General features: G+C 49.2%; 1 long non-coding RNA gene across 1 annotated transcript; it reads left to right on the top strand.

Moving 5' to 3' along the window:
* Positions 1–1,181: 1,181 nt before the first annotated feature.
* Positions 1,182–20,220, top strand: LOC144740856 (uncharacterized). The gene is made up of 4 exons (XR_013589803.1): positions 1,182–1,930; positions 12,429–12,548; positions 14,854–15,075; positions 20,006–20,220. It is a non-coding gene; the product is annotated as an uncharacterized LOC144740856 (long non-coding RNA).
* Positions 20,221–20,464: the final 244 nt, after the last annotated feature.

Here is a 20,464-nt window from a genome sequence, read left to right as displayed (position 1 = left end):
AACCACCCAGGAATGACTGTCCTTAACGCTCGTGACCTCACTCCACATCGACCAGCCCGCCTCATTAATATTCATGAGCAGGTGACGTCCTCCAAATGGACCCCCCACCCCTCCTCACTGGCGGAGCTAGTGGGGGGTGGGGTGGCACGTGCCCCCCCAATGATCCGATCTAAATCCCTAATTTCGATCGGATCATTGGGGTTTATTAGTAATAAATCGGCATTTTGCGACCCCCACTGCCACTGTATAGCATACTATTATGTGCCAGGGACTCTATGAGATAATATGACAATAGTCTGAGTCCATAATTGGCAATAAGTAACGTCAAAGCAGTTATAAGTGACTCACAGAATTGTGCGCAGTTGCGTATACAGTACACGACTTCCCTGAAGGCATATCTTAAGTGAGCGCGATGCCGATCACACACAGTTCGAATTCGACCCTCGATTGATGGCTGCACACATCGCCGCACACGCGTCGAATAAAAAGCAAGGGACAAGTCCTTACTTACTAACAACTATCATTTTTCATTGCTGGAGGAGTTGCCACCCCTACCTGAAAATCCTGGCTCCGCCATTTCCCCTCATTAATAATCCAAAACGGGTAACTTCACTCAATATGGAGTACTCCCCCTGCCCCTTACTAATAACACTGTAAGAAAAATTGTCCCTGGGTCGTAAGTGTTATTTTCTAATTGCGTATGCCTCAAAAGTACAGAAAATGGATATTCCCCCCAAAAACTTCGCTTTTGTGACCAGGACAGTGATATTTTTAAATGTACCTATTTTCATTGAGCATTCCAGATAGATTCAGTGCGGAGTAAACTTGGAGTAACTTCGAGAACATTCTAGAACTTTCCAGTAATATAAATACTAGTATAAATACAGGGGCCTTAAGCCCACCAGTTCAGTTTAGTTCCAGCTGCCGAAGTGGATATATATCTGCATTTTTCTGAGATGGCATTAAGCGGCTGCAAGCATCCGGCAGACGCATTTTGCTATGTCTGCGGCCAATTTATCAATACAAGAGCGAAAAAGTACCTGTTGAAGCATCTGCTAAGATGTGTGAGGCCCACAAGGCATATTTACGATATTTCGGCATGCCTGTCGGGGATCAAGACAAACCCTGGGCACCTCATTTCACCTGCCAGCAATGCAAAAAAAACTATGGAATGTAAGATGGACAATTGTTGCTCGGAATTTTATATTATAAAATATAAAAAATTGTAAAACTTTTTTATTTTAAAATGTTTTACAATTTTCAATGCAAGTCAGAGAGCGAGGAAGATGTAGATCCAGATGACATTTTCAGAGGTGGAGCCGAGGAGAGAAACCAAAAAGACCTCAACGACTTGATCAGAGATCTTGGTCTCACCAAGTCCAATGCTGAGCTTTTGATGTCTCGGCTCAAGCAGTGAAACTGGTTGAATGCAAGTGTGCAAGTCGCAGATCAGAGGAAGCGTCACCAACCTTTTTGCAGCTTCTTCACCCGTCAAGATGGGCTCTGCTTCTGCCACAATGTGACCAGTCTGTTCGAGGCAATCGGAATCGCCTGTAACCAGAATGAGTGGCGCCTCTTCATTGACAGCTCATCCAGGAGCCTCAAAGCCGTGCTGCTCCGTAATGGTAATAAGTACCCGTCTCTTCCCCTGGCTCGCTCGGTGCACCTCAAAGAGGATTACAACAGCATCAAGACCTTGCTGGATGCCTTGAAGTATGATGAGTATGGCAGGGAGGTCATCGTAAACTTAAAAATGGTGGCATTCCTGAAAGGTCTCCAAGGCGGTTTTACCAAGTTTCCCTGCTATTTTTGCCTTTGGGACAACAGGGACACCAAGGCGCACTACCACAGGTGGGACTGACCACAGCGGACCGAGTTCTCTGTGGGGAGGAACAACGTCAAGTGGGAGCCACTGGTGGACCCCCGGAAGGTGCTGATGCCACCACGGCACATCAAAGTGGGCCTTATGGAACAATTTGTCAGAGCTGTAGATAAGGAGTCGGCAGCCTTCAAGTACCTTCAAGACTACAGTGGAACCTCGGTATACGTCGTTAATTCGTTCCAGAAGGTAGGACTTATACCGAAAATGACGTATACCAAACGATTTTTTCCCATAAGAAATAAAGGGAAAGGAAATAATCCGTTCCAGAGGAAAATAAATGATATTTTATATGGCATATTATACATTAATGGGGTTGTATAAAATAATTTAGACACTAATTACGAAAATGCTTACAGAAGCCACGTGACCGCGCTGCTGGCAGCTGCGCTGGCCACGTGGCGTGTCTCAACCCCGCAAGTAGCACGCGCCTCGACCTGGGGCCCTCCATGGGGGCAGCCCTCCACGTCCCCCGCCCCTCTCCTCTACGTCCCCCGCCCCTCTCCACCACGCTACCCTGCCCCTTTTCCCCACATCCCCTGCCCCTCTCCCCCACGCCACGCCACCCCGCCCCTCCCCCCCACGTCCCCCGCCTCCCCCCGCTACTCCACCACTCTCGCTTTGTTTCAGTCGTGAACGGGGCATACGCGGGTACTGTACGCGGTGACTCATCCCGACCCACACAAGTTTTAGCAAAGGCGTCGTATCCCAAGCAAGACGTCGTATCCCAAGATATATTTTTTATACGTATACGACGTATACCAAATTCGACGTATTCCAAAGCGGTTGTATACCGAGGTTCCACTGTACTTCCCGAAGCTGTCTGAGGCAAAGGTGAAAGCTGGTGTTTTCGTCGAATCACAGATAAAGAAGATCCTGGAGTGCAATGAATTCCCCAAGAAGCTCACAAGTAAGGAGAAAGCGGCTTGGAACAGCTTTGTCGCAGTCGTTCGGGGCTTCCTGGGAAATCACAAGGCCGAAAACTATGTGGAGCTGGTTGAGACTGGTGAAGAACGATGGCACAATGGGCTGTAGGATGTCCCTCAAAGTCCATTTCCTTTATGCTCATCTTGATAAATTCAAGGAGAATATGGCAGCGCACTCGGAGGAAATGGGCGAGCGCTTCCACCAGGATATACTGGACTTTGAACGCCGCTACCAAGGACAGTATAATGAGAACATGATGGGAGGCTAACATTTGGGGGCTGATTCATGAAAGTAATTTACAGTATAATTGTAAATCTTCAAAAACTACTCACTTCTAAATCTTTTGTAATAATTTTTGTATTACTTTAGTATAAATACATCTTAATTTCGATTCATGTTTTTTTTCTGACTTTATGTGAACGAAAAGACACAAATTCGCCCGTTTTCTCATTGAAAATAGGTACATTTCTAAATATCACTGTCCTGGTCACAAAACCAAAGTTTGTGGGGAATAATAGCCATTTTCTATACTTTTTAGGCAGAAGCAATTAAAAAATAACACTTACTACCCAGGAACAAAAATTGTGTTACACATAGTGTAGGGCTGTTACGGGAGGGCTGTAAGTGCATACGATCCAATGGGTAACAAACACAGTGGGCGGAGTTACGGGAGTACACGGGGGGGGTGCCCGCAGCGACGTCCGCATCAGGCAGCCTGGGGGGTTGTGATCCTGTTGGGGGGTATAAAGGGGGAGGACAAAGAGAGCTCGGGGCTCAGTCTGGGAAAGAAGGAGGAAGAGTGAAGATCCTCTAGCTAGAGCCCTGGACTCCCCTCGACGCCGCCCTTGTCAGGGCTGCAGAGGAGCGAGCCAGAGGCGTGGTTCCGTGAACCAGGGTTAGACCCTGGGACTCCGGAGACCGTAGCCCGACTCACCAGTGTCGGGCCAGTTAGCCTCCCCTAGCTCGTTAGAGGAGGACTTGGGGATAGGTGAGATTAGCTAGGGGGTATCCCCAGTTATCCGGGTGAGGGGGCCGCTACCCCCTCTAGTGTTGTCCTGTACCGATAAGCTGAAATAAATATACGTGTGCCTCAACCTGGGTGTCCAGCGTCTTCACCGGTACTTCATCTGGTGTCAGAAGTACTACGGACATGGAAACACGTCAGACAGCTCGAGCCAGAGTACCGGAGGAGGACACTGCTGAAGTCGTTGAGCCCGAGGCGGCTCACCAAGACATGGCGCAGCCGGGGGCCGACGCCTTCCTACCGGGGCATCGGCATGAAGAGGGGCCGCAGCCAGACGCGCTACGGCTGGCTCACGAGAGACTGGCGGAGCTACTGTACGCCGCTGCCGCCACGCTGGAAAACATCACGCGGCTGGGGGCTGGTGGTCCACCACGGGGCGAGGGGAGTCGTCAACCTGAGCGCCTTCCCGCCATTTCTGAAAACTCAAACTTTGAATTTCCCGCCATCGTCACGGCAGCTGCGGAGGGCGTGGCCGGGCTCAACCTTGGGTCCGACACCGCTCTCGCTGGGACAGCTGCGTCATCTCCAGCGGAGGGAGCGTCATCACATCCGCGACAGGCGATTCCATCTGCCATTCGCGCCGACGCACAGCCGAGTCCCGGGGATAGCAGCCTACAGACGTCCAAGGCGAACGCTGCGCTACAACAACGGCTGCCTCCGCTGAAAGAATTTGTTGGTGCAGAGGGCGACTGGGGCGGCTTCCAGCGACGCTTCATCGCCCACCAAGAAATGGCAAGGTGGTCCGACGATGAAGCCCTCTGCGCGCTGCCGGCGCTCCTCGACGCAGACGCGCTCGCCGCCCTCACATCGGCGCCGAAAGAGAAGCGGTCTACTCTGCCGAAGGCACTACAGCTGCTGGCCGGGGTCTATGGACCTTCAGCGGAATGCAGAGAGCGGTTCTACGAGCGCAAGCGGGGTGAGAAGGAGTCGCCCCTGGCATACAGGACGAGCCTCCTAGCGCTGGCTAAGACGGCTTTTCCCCGTATGGACGACGATGGCGTGGACGCGATGGTCACGGAGAAAATACTCCTCCTGGCAGACGACCTGGACATCGCTGTCGTCGCACAGGAGGACGCCGAGATGACCTCCCTTCAGGCGGCGCGCCTCCTTCACGCCAACCTTCTGTCCCTGCGGCGGAAAGCCAGCAGGGCATCGGCAGGGCGTGCGGTGGCTGCAGCCACCCTTCCGACGGAGGAGCTCTTCGCCGTCGACCATCGACGGCAACAGGCGCAAGAAGTACGGTCGGCCCGGGACGGGTCAAGCCGTTTCAACCGCCCGTCGTCTCCACCGGGGCTCCCGCGGTGTTTCAACTGCGGCGTCCGGGGCCACGTCGCCTCGGGGTGCCGCTCTCCTCGACAGCGCGGGACGACGGCTCGACGGGACGCCGGGCCTCCTCCTCCCAAGCTCCAGCAACATGACCCGGCGAGTCGCGGCACCGCACATGTTTGGCCAAAGCACCTACCCGTTGCACGCTCTCGCACCACAACAAACGGGGGGCCGATGTCGCGTTGCGTGGGGCCAACGCGGATCACTGCGGGGACTCAAATCGAGCCCAAACAGTGGTCCGTGTTGGCCCATCGCGTGGTAGCCGCGTCGTCAGGGTCGTCGGCCGTAGTCGGACACATTGACGGGGTAGAAGTACGCATCTTGGTCGATACGGGGGCATCGGCGACAATCATTTCGGAATTAATTTACAATATTCTGCCCGTACAAAGCCGGCCTTTACTGCCGGTTAACGTCCCATTCTATGCCGCTAACGGGGGCTCTCTCGGCATCATGGGACAGATTCGAGCGCAAATTTCTATTGGGGACATCAAATTGTCGGGGCCGATTTTCGTTTCCTCCTCGCTGGCGGTTCCGTGCCTGCTGGGGACGGATTTCTTAGGTAAAATGCCCATTCGTATTTTGATCGACCAAGGATGCATTGAGCTTCCATCGGGGCGGCGCATGGCGTTCCTGCCATCCCCTGCGGCGGCTCGGTCGGCGTTCGCGACGGTACCGGCGTTCGTCGTTGAAACTGTTCGTGTGCCGCCGGGAGCTCAAATGCTAGTGCCTCTGAAACTTCGTAAGCCCTTCGCTAAGGGCATAGGGGATCAGGGTGTTTTGCTGGGACCGTCTAGGGCCGGGGTTAATGGGCCTCATTTGATTCCGGCCCAGACCGTCGTAAGAGGGGACGGGGACCCTTTCATCGCGGTCCTAAATGTGGGATCGCAGACGGTGGTGGTTCCTCAAGGGACGGTGCTCGCTCACGCGACGCCAGTGCCCTGCGAGGAACCTGTCGCGAACCACGTTGGCACTGCTTCCCGGATGCTCCCACATTCGGACAGCGATGAAGGGTGGATCGACGCGCTTTGTGCGGGATCGACGGACCTGACAAATTCAGAGCGCCAACAGCTTAGAACGCTACTGAGGGAATTTTCCGACGTTTTCAGTCGTGATAAATATGATTTGGGTTGCACTCACCTGCTGCGTCACCATATTGACACGGGTGACAGCGCGCCAATTCGCCAAAATCCGTTTCGGTTAAGTCCCGCCGAAAAGGACCATGTCAAATCGGCTGTTGATGACATGTTAGCCGCCGACATCATTTCTCCCTCCACCAGCCCGTGGGGAGCGCCGATCGTCCTGGTTAAAAAGCAGGACGGCTCGTTGCGGTTTTGCGTGGATTTTCGGCGCCTTAATAAAATTTCGGTTGCCGACGCATACCCGCTCCCACGGATGGACGAATCGCTGGACGCTTTGGCGGGAGCGCGATTCTTCTCCACACTAGATTTACTTTCGGGATTCTGGCAGCTTCCTCTGGACGATGATTCTAAACCTAAAACTGCTTTCCGTACACCGCACGGCCTGTTCCAATTCAACCGGTTGCCGATGGGCTTACACTCAGCGCCGGCAACTTTCCAGCGATTGATGGAATTGGTTTTGGCTGGATTGCAATGGGAATCGTGCCTGATTTATTTGGATGACGTTATTGTCTTTGGTAAAACTTTTGATGAACATCTGCAGAGGTTGCGGGCGGTTTTCCTAAAGATGCGGGCTGCTAATTTGAAATTTAAGCCCCAAAAATGCCATTTGTTACGCGAGTCGGTGCGTTATTTAGGGCACATCGTAGGGCGCTCGGGTATTGCTACCGATCCCGCCAAAACGCAGTGTGTCAGCTCCTGGCCGACTCCCACCTCGGTGGGAGAGGTCAGGAGTTTTATTGGCTTCGCATCATATTACCGACGCTTCGTCGCTAATTTTGCAACAATTGCCAAACCCCTACACGCGTTAACATCTAAAGGGGTTCGGTTCCACTGGGGTCAGGATGAGGAAGCTGCTTTCTGCTCCCTTCGGGACGCGCTGGTGAAGGCTCCTCCCTTGATTTACCCAGATTTTTCGAGGCCGTTTTTGCTCGACACCGACGCGAGCAACACGGGTATTGGAGGCGTGCTTTCCCAGGTGGTTGACGGCGTGGAACGGGTGGTCGCGTACGGCAGTCGGGTGTTGTCTCCAACGGAGCAAAGATATTGTGTCACCCGTAGGGAACTGTTGGCAATTGTCTATTTCATCCAACAGTATCGCCCATATCTGTACGGTCGGCATTTCACCGTCCGCACAGATCATGCGGCACTGCAGTACGCCCTGAAGGTTCAACAGCCATCGGGACAATTGTCCCGATGGCTGGAGGTCCTCCAGGATTTCAGTTTTGAAACCACTTATCGTAAGGGCGTTCGCCACACCAACGCTGACGCTCTGTCACGGATGCCAACCGCCTCCGAATGCGCATGTCTCCTGGGGTCGGGGCGTTGCAAGCCAGTGGGGGACGTGATGGTTCCGGTCCTGGCGGCGGCCGCCGACGATGAAACGGTAGTCCCCATTGATATCGCCGAACAGGGGAGAGATTCCCTGCTTGGATTGCCCGTTGATGAATGGGGGCGCCTCCAGTTGGAGGATGCCTCCCTCCTCGCGTTGCGTCGTCGCGCCGGGGAGAGGGGGCGTGTGACGGGTCATGCCGACGCATGGGAAACCCATGCGGGCTTGCTTATGCATTGGGACGGGAAATCCCAGCGTCACCGGCTGGTGGTCCCTTCTGGCCTACGAGGTAAGGTGGTGTGGGCTGCTCATGAGCGCCTCCTCCACCTAGGTACCCAGAAAACACTCGCCTTGCTTCAGCTGAATTTTTTTTGGCCGGGTATGACAAGGGATGTCGCTGATCTGTTGGCGGCATGCCCTCAGTGTGCGCAGCGCAAACCACCGGCACGGGAGTCGAACCCGCCCTTACAATCCATCCAGGTCTCCAGAATAAATGAACTGGTCGCACTGGATATTCTGGGGCCATTCCCCGCCACCTCCAGGGGAAATAAATATTTGCTTACTGGGGTCGAATATTTTACGCGCTGGCCTATGGCCTGGCCCCTGGCGAATCAGTCGGCAGCAGCCATCGTCGACGCCTTTGTCCAAGGTTATGTCATGGACAAGGGTGCCCCGGAGCGGTTGTTGACCGACCAGGGTAGAAATTTTTCGGGGAAACTCCTAAAACAAGTCTGTGATCTCCTGGGAACGAAAAAAATTCGAACCTCCCCCTATCACCCGCAAACGGACGGGATGGTCGAGCGTCTGCATCGCACCATCACGTCTATGTTGTCGCAGCAAGTTTCGGACTCACAGGCTGATTGGGACTTACAAATTCAAGGGGTTCTAGCGGCATACAGATTGGCTCCCCATGCTGCGACGGGGTTTTCACCTTTCTTTCTTATGTATGGCCGCGAACCCGACCCACCTGTTCGGGCACAGTTGCAGATCCCCGTGCCACTGGGCAAATCTAAATTGGACGATCACGTTAAATTTAACCTTGACAAACTGACTGAGGCGCGGGATGCGGCGAGGCTAAATTCTGACAGGCGTCAGAAGGCGAACGAGCGCCTCAGACTGGCTCGCGCGCACGTGCTGCAGTGGAAGCCGGGGGACAGGGCATGGCTGCACTGTCCCCAGGTACCACTCGCGACCTCCTCTAAACTCGTACGCCCGTGGCGGGGCCCCGTCGAGGTTATTGAGGTTTTGAGGCCTCAGTGCGTTCGAATCCAATGGGGGAGGCGCCGGTGGTTTGTACACCCCTCTAGGCTGAAGCCGTTTGTTGCGGTGCGGGGGCCCACGCCACGCACGCGAGGCCAAGCATGTGGGGGGTCGACCGACTCGGAGGGTCCGTCGCTGCTCTCGCCTGATGTGTTGCCGGCTGTCCCACCCACAGGTGCACCGGGAATGACGGGCTCACGCCCTGGAACCCCCACAGGTGATGCCGACAGTCGCGCGACTTCAATCGCGACCTCACCTCGCATGGGACAGCCGCCACCGGATGGTCCGCCGTCCGGGGTTGCCCCGTGTGACGGGCCTGCGGCAAGGACGCGCGCTAAAATGCGCAGACTCTTATAATATACAGCAGGAAGAAAAAGAAAAAAATTTATTTTCCTTCACGTGTCATGGTTACTGTATGCTGCGTCGGTGGTGTGCTCCTTGCACACTGAGTGTGTTGTGTTGTGTGGGCGCGGTGTGTGTGTTGTGGGTGCGTTGTGTGTCGTGGGTGTGCTGTGTGTGATGGGGGAGTTCCTGGCTAGTTGTACATACGTGCTTACGGATTTCGTATTTATGCGGGGGGGGGGGTGCGTCGGACATTCCCTTCGGGGGTATGGTTGTTGTTCTTGTTGTTGTTCTTCTATTTGCATTTTGTTAAAAAAATGAGGCACACACGGGGTCGAGGGGTAATTGTTCCTTTATTTGGAATTGTTGCAGCCGGGACGGCTGCGAGCTGTAATGGGGGGGGTGATGTAGGGCTGTTACGGGAGGGCTGTAAGTGCATACGATCCAATGGGTAACAAACACAGTGGGCGGAGTTACGGGAGTACACGGGGGGGGTGCCCGCAGCGACGTCCGCATCAGGCAGCCTGGGGGGTTGTGATCCTGTTGGGGGGTATAAAGGGGGAGGACAAAGAGAGCTCGGGGCTCAGTCTGGGAAAGAAGGAGGAAGAGTGAAGATCCTCTAGCTAGAGCCCTGGACTCCCCTCGACGCCGCCCTTGTCAGGGCTGCAGAGGAGCGAGCCAGAGGCGTGGTTCCGTGAACCAGGGTTAGACCCTGGGACTCCGGAGACCGTAGCCCGACTCACCAGTGTCGGGCCAGTTAGCCTCCCCTAGCTCGTTAGAGGAGGACTTGGGGATAGGTGAGATTAGCTAGGGGGTATCCCCAGTTATCCGGGTGAGGGGGCCGCTACCCCCTCTAGTGTTGTCCTGTACCGATAAGCTGAAATAAATATACGTGTGCCTCAACCTGGGTGTCCAGCGTCTTCACCGGTACTTCAATAGTGTAGTCATGCGTAAGTGATGTCACTCCACATCGAACAGCCCCCCTCATTAATAATCATGAGCAGATGACATCACTCCACATGGAGCACGCACCCCCCTAATTAATAATCATGAGCAGGTGACGTCACTCCACATCGAACAGCCCCCCTAATTAATAATCATAAGGTGACGTCCTCCAAATGGACACCTCCCCCCATTCATAATAATTAGCGGCTGACGTCACTCCACATGGGGGGCCGAGGTGCCTCCTCCCCCCTCCTCAGCGTTAACTTACAAACCTCACTACAAAGGCAAAACCCTCAAGTCAAGCAATCTCCGTAATGCTATTGAGACATCAAAGTAAAAAGGACGTAATGATGAACAAGGGATTATAACCTTAAAATGAAATAGGTCTGTGTCACTGCGCCCTTACAGATTGCACACGCATTGATGCAATGAATATCACGTCGCGGTCTGCTTTTCACTTGCAAGTTTCAGATTAACTGCAATACACCCGTCCTTGGACGGGCTAAAGGCTAGTTGTAAATAATTGAGCAGTTTTACATACAGTGAGGGAAAAAAGTATTTGATCCCCTGCTGATTTTGTACGTTTGCCCACTGACAAAGAAATGATCAGTCTATAATTTTTATGGTAGGTTTATTTGAACAGTGAGAGACAGAATAACAACAACAAAATCCAGAAAAAACGCATGTCAAAAATGTTATAAATTGATTTGCATTTCAATGAGGGAAATAAGTATTTGACCCCTCTGAAAAACATGACTTAGTACTTGGTGGCAAAACCCTTGTTGGCAATCACAGTGGTCAGACGTTTCTTGTAGTTGACCACCAGGTTTGCACACATCTCAAGAGGGATTTTGTCCCACTCCTCTTTGCAGATCTTCTCCAAGTCATTACGGTTTCGAGGCTGACGTTTGGCAACTCGAACCTTCAGCTCCCTCCACAGATTTTCTATTGGATTAAGGTCTGGAGACTGACTAGGCCACTCCAGGACCTGAATGTGCTTCTTCTTGAGCCACTCCTTTGTTACCTTGGCCGTGTGTTTTGGGTCATTGTCATGCTGGAATACCCATCCACGACCCATTTTCAATGCCCTGGCTGAGGGAAGGAGGTTCTCACCCAAGATTTGACGGTACATGGCCCGTCCATCGTCCCTTTGATGCGGTGAAGTTGTCCTGTCCCCTTAGCAGAAAAACACCCCCAAAGCATAATGTTTCCACCTCCATGTTTGACGGTGGGGATGGTGTTCTTGGGGTCATAGGCAGCATTCCTCCTCCTCCAAACACGGGAGTTGAGTTGATGCCAAAGAGCTCCATTTTGGTCTCATCTGACCACAACACTTTCACCCAGTTGTCCTCTGAATCATTGACAAACTTCAGACGGGCATGTATATGTGCTTTCTTGAGCAGAGGGATCTTGCGGGCGCTGCAGGATTTCAGTCCTTTACGGCGTACTGTGTTACCAACTGTTTTCTTGGTGTCTATGGTCCCAGTTGCCTTGAGATCATTGACAAGATTCTCCCGTGTATTTCTGGGTGGATTCCTCACCGTTCTCATGATCATTGCAACTCCACGAGGTGAGATCTTGCGTGGAGCCCCAGGCCGAGGGAGATTGACAGTTCTTTTGTGTTTCTTACATTTGCGAATAATCGCACCAACTGTTGTCACCTTCTCACCAAGCTGCTTGGCGATGGACTTGTAGCCCATTCCAGCCTTGTGTAGGTCTACAATCTTGTCCCTGACATTCTTGGAGAGCTCTTTGGTCTTGGCCATGGTGGAGAGTTTGGAATCTGATTGATTGATTGGTTCTGTGAACAGGTGTCTTTTATACAGGTAACAAGCTCAGATTAGGAGCACTCCCTTTAAGAGTGTGCTCCTAATCTCAGCTTGTTACCTATATAAAAGACACCTGGGATCCAGAAATCTTCCTGATTGAGAGGGGGTCAAATACTTATTTCCCTCATTGAAATGCAAATCAATTTATAACATTTTTGACATGCGTTTTTTCTGGATTTTGTTGTTGTTATTCTGTCTCTCACTGTTCAAATAAACCTACCATTAAAATTATAGACTGATCATTTCTTTGTCAGTGGGCAAACATACAAAATCAGCAGGGGATCAAATACTTTGTTCCCTCACTGTATATAAATTGCATTGGCATATGTGGTCATTGACACGGTAAAACTAGTCAAGATGGTGTGGTGATGTTGCAGTGTCAAGGAAAGTGCTTCATGGTGTCTTAAACTCTCTTCTCATTTGACAGCAATTGGAGAGTACAGCCATGTCTTTAGCTGCATGCAGTGAGGCATGGGGCGTCTGCGAGAATGCCGGCAATTCACGGAGCAAGACCAGAGGTCGAGCCATGCTGCCCACGTCTAGAGAGGTATTTGTATGCTTGAATAATAATAGTGAAAATTATTGTACAGGCAGACCTCGCTTAGCGCTCAAAATGTGTATGCTGGAGAAGTGGCCACTAATCAAATCGGCGCATAAAGGAGTTCATTAGACAATTGTATATATGGGGATGCATTCCCAACAGCTTTAATTCTTACATGTGTAATGCGAGCGTAGGCTGGGGCTTCGCCGCCCCAGCCCCTAAGCCATCAAGGCGACACGAGCCATCGGGTAAAGGGTTCAAGGGTGGAGCCCGCGGGCGCTAGGGGGTGGTATTATCTGGAAAGTTCTTAAGGGTCTGGGTGACGCGGGAAGGGGATATAATGGAGAGCCGGAAGGGGCTCGAGGTCAGTTGGTGAGAGCTGGAAGCTGGACCACGTCACGGGTCTCCGTGAGCCATCGGCCACGTGGCGACGCGGAGACGGCTCCCAGCGCGCCGTCTGCCAGCGGTGCGCGGGAGCGGGGAAGCGGGACGCCAGCTCACGCGACGCGCCGTGAGCGAGAGAATGGCGTGAGAGCGGGACGCCAGCTCACGCGACGCGCCGCGGAACGTCCGAGAGAGCGGAACGCGAGCTGTCCATATAACGAAGAAATAAACAGACGGAGACACAGTCGCTTCTTCTTGGTTCTTTCGGTAAAGTCACGTAGAAGGGAAATAATAAAATAATAAAAATAAAACATAATAAAATACAATTTTCACGACGTTTCGGCCACAACGCAAGCAGCCGTCCTCAGGTGAAGAACAGGTCTGTCGGAAAGACAGCGTCTGAATGAACAGTCGCTTGTCATCGACCTGTATTATTGCACATGTATGAGCAATATATGAGGGCTTCATTGAGGTATTGGTAACAGCACTAATAATACAGATGCTAAAACTTCTTTTGAATAAGTAATATTTTAAAATACTTTTTTTTAAACACGCTTTAATGAAATGTACCGTATGAGTAATGGCAGAACTCCACAACTCCAGGAAGTGGCCCCGAGGCTTGCCATAATATAAGGGACCGTGGTCAATTACAGCCTACGTAAGTTGAGCGTTGACAACTAGACCCAAGCCGAAACATAACATATAAAAAAGATTGTTTCAAAATATATTTTTTTATTTTTTTTGATAGAATATAGTATTGTCATTGATACGGCTATTTTAATACACACAATGGACGTGTTAAACGGGATATTCGATGTCCCCTGTGAAGCCGATGGCGTTTATTTTACGGCTCGTACATCTTAGTATTAACCAGGACGGCCTGTCGGAATAGAACCGCAAACCTCTGCAACAAGTGGCAAATGCACTACCGCTGAGCCACGTCAATTATTTTATTCATAAACTTAGGTTTCCACGGCCAGCGTTATGATGCATAGTTGATTTGTGGGCTTAATTGAGGAGTGTGTATGTTCTCCACCTGCTGTACATGGACGACTCGTAGACTGAACTCTTAGTAAGGGCTTGCGCCAGTTTATTAACACAGAGGTAACAAAACACACCAGAGGTAGGTGTCCCTACACTCAGTCCTTGACGCGGACGTCAGGCTCTATCTATTCCTAGCCTGGGCTATCTCTTGGCCTCTCACTCGAGTTGGGATGGGGGCTTATCCAACACCACCCGACTGAGGAGAGCAGCACCCCACGTAATATTAACCGGCTCTTGCAGACTTCTCTGAGCCCTACCCCTGGCTGTATCTTCGGCTCTCCTACTCGTAGAACCCGGACGGGGGATCAGCCAACACCGTCCGGTCACGAGCAGGAGAGACCTTCTTAAGACGCTCACCATCCCGGGCTCCCACAACGACCCCGCTTTCGCCACGGGGTCCCCCTTAAGTATTTCCCGTGACATGACGTCATTGCGCCTCACAGCGCTTATGATGTCATGTCGTCATACTACTCTACACATGTGTAGTGAGTGACATTGGGGATGTCACTGTATGGTGCCGGACAGCATCGTGTGTGTTGCAGAGTGATGCCGGCTCTAGCAGAGCACGGCGTGCGATGCACTGTGTTGCCTCTGAAGAAGAACTTCTGCAACTCAGTTGGACTCACTACACATGGATTTCCTCCCAGAAAATAAAAAACCCCTTCCAATTGAACATGTATTGCTCATCTATCCCAATGCTGGAAATTACTTGCAAAATTACTGAATTCGGATGACACATGCAATCATCATCCCCTCCTGCTGCCAAAAAAATGGCATGACCCTCGTTAAAAATATTCTTGAGACTTAGGATTTTCTGGGTCAGGAAGTGTAACAATAATAAAAATGTCCTTGTCCCTAACTCTTGTTTCTGTCCTCCTGACAGGTGGAGGTGAATGTGAGTGTGCGCCACATGTACCTGTACAGCCGCGAGGTGCGTGGGGTGGTGGCACGTCTCCGCGCCGAGTGTGGGTCACTGTCCGTGCACGCAGTTGCCTTGGCCCACACTCAAGGTGATCTGAACAAGGCCTTGGGACACGTTCGTAATGAGAAACAGGCAAATGTGCAAGCTTCTAGCATGCGATCGCGACGACCTACACGTGAGGTGGTAAGTCTTGAATAATAATAATTTAGTTGACAGTAATACCCCGGTTTATGTCGGGGATGCTTTGCTTAAATGTGCGACAACGAATACCGAAACGACGTAAATCAACGCAATTTTGCCACGAGGACTAAACAATGCTGAAGCCGTGTTAATGCGTGCATCTTCATCCTAGACGTATATCCGCAACATTACATTCAATTACTAAAAATACTACACTCAATACTAGTTTCGGCAGTAAACGTTAAAACATTATTAGCAGTACATTATGAAAATAAAATCACTAAAATATCATGCGTAATTACTATATTGTACTCCACAGTACAGAACATTTCTTTATGCGCGATACAAAGTAGTTTGTGTACAGGGTTAGGTGGAGGTGAAGGTTGAGAGGCGACGGTTGCGAGAAAGGGCAGACGATGCTGTCAGCGACATGAGTGTGGGTTGAGGCAACGCTAGTCGGGTAGCGGTGGCGTTGATAATGAAGTGACAACGTATTTTCTAAACGATATAAAAGGGGGAGGTGTAAAATTGCAAGGCTTACAGCGCAAGGCTATCACGAAGGCGCAGTACAGCACATACAGTAGTCTGCAGTAGCTACATGTTGTGATGTTGCTTTGTGGAATGCCAATTGAGGAATTTGTCGGTCATTTGTGAATTTGGAAAATTTGAACCGTGACAGCAACACACATTGGCCTACTCTTATCAAAATAGCTTCTTTGCCCATCCTAGGACGGAAGCTGTAATATTTACGAAAAAAATTAGCAGAGTATAATTGTATCTTGTGTTAATTGAATGGCAGTGAATCTTGCACGAAATTATGTCATAAAACACTTCACTGCATTTCACTGTAGCACTGTATATAACTGACCTTCAATTTGTTCTAATTCACTGCTCTGATACTTTATTATTTTCTGCTTTCGGCCGCTGGGGTGCAAATAAATTGGATTGCAATACAATATCTGGAAAATCACCGAGAAATGTCTATTTAACCAAAATGTAGAAGCATAAATTAGACTTATCTTAGGAATAAATATAGACCCCAAATCCAATTTGTTGCCGCGTAGAATTATTTATTAGATTCATTTTAAATAAAGAATCGTGAAACTTAAAGCGAATTTGCAACAAATAATAATTCTGCTCTACCTTAATGACGGGGGTGCGGCATGTGGAGTGACGTCACGCGCGGGACACAAACTCCCTAATTAATAATCATGAGCGGATGACGTCACTGATGTGGACCACGCCACCCACCCCCTCATTAATAATCAAGAGTGGATGATGTCATTCCACATGGAGTTCCCCCCCCCTGATCAATAATCATGAGCGGATTCCGTCACTCCACATGGAGCTCCCCCCCTTCATCAATAATCATGGCATGATGACGTCACTCATGTGGACCCTGGCCCCACCCCCTCATTAATAATCATGAGCGGGTCTTTATTTTCGATTGAATATTTCAGATTAACTGCAATACACCCGTCCTTGGACGGGCTATAGGCTACTTTTATAATAATTTAGAAGCAAAAATTAGACTTACCTTTTGTTTCAAGTGCTGAAGAAATAAATAAAGACACCAAATACACTTTGTTGCTGCGTAGAAATATTGATTTGATTACATTTCAATAAAGAAACGTCAAATTTAAAGTTAATTTGCGTAAAACAAATTATTTCCAATCAACCTGCGGGAATGTAAAAATCCACCCGCTCATGATTATGAATGAGGGGGGGGTGTCTCTTTTGCAGTGACGTCACGTACGGATTTAGCACTGCTGCGTATATTTATTTTTTACTTTCTGTAAAGAAACGTCATATTTGAAGCAACTTTGCGAAAAAACTATCTTTCCACTCGGCCTTCCGCGTGAGTGTAAAAATCCACCCGCTCATGATTATTTTATTATTAATGACGGGGGAGGGGGCATGTGGAGTGACGTCACGTGCATTACACACATTTCTGGGCTATTATAGTAGTAATGCCATCAGCGGGAATTGTAACGTCCACTGTGAAGCGTCACTTTCATGTAAATTGCATCATCAGAATCGCTGATTTAGATCTCTGTGTCGCGAGAAGAAAGCTCAAAGTGGTCCATGGGCGACCGGGATTTTGCTTCGGTGGCCATTGGACTTTGCAACTCTCTGTCAAAGTTGGTCAGGGAGTCTAGTTCAGTTTGGGCCTTCAGGTCCCCCCTAAAAATATTTATCTTTTAAGAAAGCATCTCGAATTTTAATTTAGCCTCTTCTTACCCCCCCCCCCCCCCATTGTAAGGCACCTTGATGTTTTATGCATGGGGTCAGTAAAAGAGAAGAAGCAGAAAGAGAAGTGTTGTGAGCTGCGGTCGTGAGTGAATGTGTGTACAGGTGAGCGTGTAGCTCGGTGAGTGAGCGTGTGGGTGATTTGCCACAGTGTAATGGTTAGCACACTGGATTTGCGATGATCCTAAGGTCACCAGTTTGTTTCTATGGCAGTTGAAACAACGGTGCAAGTCTCTCGAATTCCCCCCCCCCCTCCACTTGTGTAAGAACTCATCATTTATTCGTCGAAAATGTAAAAAAACAATTCAGGACCTGACTGTGACTCAGTGTGGATCTCCTGGAGTAAGTCTATTTTATTATTATAAAGAGTTAAAGGGGCTGTTTGATGACACGACTAGAGAGCTGGCTTGCACTGCAGGGAACTTAATATTCAACTTGGATTCCGCAACCCTCAATGGCCTTTTTAAGTTAAATTTGTGCATGTAAGACTCGCACAAACAACCATACCCAGAAACCCATAGACTCCAACAGAGACTCATACATTACTACAGACACTCAGACTCACACAGCGACCCCATACTCACTGAGACCGATAGACATGCACAGAGACCCATAGCCTCACACAGAGATCCATACACTCAAAGGCCCAAAAACTCACAGAAATCCATAGATTCGCACAGATGTCAATAGAATTTTAATTTGAATATTTATTTATACTGGATGAATCTGATGAGCTATAACGATGTTTTCACAGACGTCCAATCGGGTGGGTCAGAAAATAACAACAAAAATACAATACAAAAACATCACAGGAAAAGTAAACAAATTGTTTCGAAATATACAAATTAAATTGAACTCTTTTTATCTTACCATTGACTCATAGAAACATGTTGGACTCGCACAGAGACCTTAACCACTAAACCTCGAACAATTAAAACCCTCTAAACCCCTAACTATCTAAATCCATAACCATCTAAACCGCTAACCCTCTCAACCCATTTACCCTTACAACCCTAATCTTTAAACCCCTCGCCCTCTAAAAGCTTAAACTCTAAACCACCAAAACACTAACCATCTCAACCCCTAACCCTCTAAATTCCTATACCCCTAACCCTCAACCCCTTTACCCTTAAAACCCTAACCCACCAAAACCCTCACTCTCTAAACCCCTTATTCTTTTAACCCTAACCGTCTAAGCCATTAAAAACCAAAACTTCTAAACCCTCTGAATCCCTAACCCTCTAAACCTTGAAACCCTAACCTTCTAAAACCCTAAATCCTTAACATTCTAAATACCAACCAATCTAAACCACTACCCTCTAAACAACTAACCCTCTAGACCCCTAACCCTCTGAACTCATAACCTCCTAAATCCTCAACCTCTAAAACCCTAACCCTCAAACCCCTAACGTTCTAAAACCCTAAATCTGTAACCTAATCTCAATACGTTTAAACCCCAACCCTCTAAAGAACGAACCCTCTAGACACCTAACCCTTAAAACACCTATGCCCCTAAAATGCTAACCCTCTAAACATAATCCACTACACCCGGAACCCTCTAAACCCATAAAGGTTTTTTTTGTTAGATTATGTAAATATAAACGTGTCGTTAAACCAACCACCACCTGAAACAGCCAATTAGTAAAATTTGTCACATCAACAAAAAGTACCATTTAGTGTTGGAGACTAAACCAAAAAAATACTTTATTATGGACAATATTAGTTGTGAAAGTCTACGTGTTAAACCCTCAACTCTCAAACCACTAAACCCCTAACACTGTAAATCACTAACCCTTGAAACCCCGATACCTCTAAACACCTAAACACATACCCTTATAACCTCAACTACTAACCATCTAAACCATTCAACATCCAACAATCGAAACACAAAAACCTCTAAACACGTAACTCTCTAAACCGCTAACCCTCTAAAACCCATAAACCTCTAAACACGTAACTCTCTAAACCCTGTAAACTCAAAACGTTCTAAACTCTAACCCTCTAAACACCAAATCCTCTGAAGGACTTTCCCCTTAAGACCCCAACCGTCTAAACACCTCACCCTATTAAACCGCAACCCATAAACCCCCAACACTCTTAACTGCCTAAACCCTTAACCTTATAAACCCCAAACCGTCTAAACCCCTCAACCTGTAAAACCGTAACCCACTAAACCCCTCACCTAATCCCCTAAATATCAAAACCTCTAAACCCATAACCTTCTAAAACTCTTCTGTGAACAGGTGTCTTTTATACAGGTAACAAGCCGAGATTAGGAGCACTCCCTTTAAGAGTGTGCTCCTAATCTCATAAGTTACCTGTATAAAAGACACCTGGGAGCCAGAAATCTTTCTGATTGAGAGGGGGTCAAATACTTATTTCCCTCATTAAAATGCAAATCAAGTTATAACATTTTTGACGTGCGTTTTTCTGGATTTTGTTGTTATTCTGTCTTTCACTGTTCAAATAAACCTACCATTAAAATTATAGACTGATCATTTCTTTGTCAGTAGGCAAACGTACAAAATCAGCAGGGGATCAAATACTTTTTTCCCTCACTGTATATAAATTGCATTGGCATATGTGGTCATTGACACGGTAAAACTAGTCAAGATGGTGTGGTGGTGTTGCAGTGTCAAGAAAAGTGCTTCATGGTGTTTTAAACTCTCTTCTCATTTGACAGCAATTGGAGAGTACAGCCATGTCTTTAGCTGCATGCAGTGAGGCATGGGGCGTCTGCGAGAATGCCGGCAATTCACGGAGCAAGACCAGAGGTCGAGCCATGCTGCCCACGTCTAGAGAGGTATTTGTATGCTTGAATAATAATAGTGAAAATTATTGTACAGGCAGACCTCGCTTAGCGCTCAAAATGTGTATGCTGGAGAAGTGGCCACTAATCAAATTGGCGCATAAAGGAGTTCATTAAACAATTGTATATTTGGGGATGCATTCCCAACAGCTTTAATTCTTACATGTGTAATGCGAGCGTAGGCTGGGGCTTCGCCGCCCCAGCCCCTAAGCCATCCAGGCAACACGAGCCATCGGGTAAAGGGTTCAAGGGTGGAGCCCGCGGGCGCTAGGGGGTGGTATTATCTGGAAAGTTCTTAAGGGGTGTGGTGAAGGGCAGAGTCTGAGTGACGCG

This window comes from Lampetra planeri, unplaced genomic scaffold, assembly GCF_965212315.1.
Source record: "Lampetra planeri unplaced genomic scaffold, kcLamPlan1.2.h2 scaffold_317, whole genome shotgun sequence".
Classification (NCBI taxonomy): domain Eukaryota; kingdom Metazoa; phylum Chordata; class Hyperoartia; order Petromyzontiformes; family Petromyzontidae; genus Lampetra; species Lampetra planeri.
Note: the sequence above shows the minus strand (reverse complement) of the source record. Positions and strands in the feature narration are given on the sequence as shown.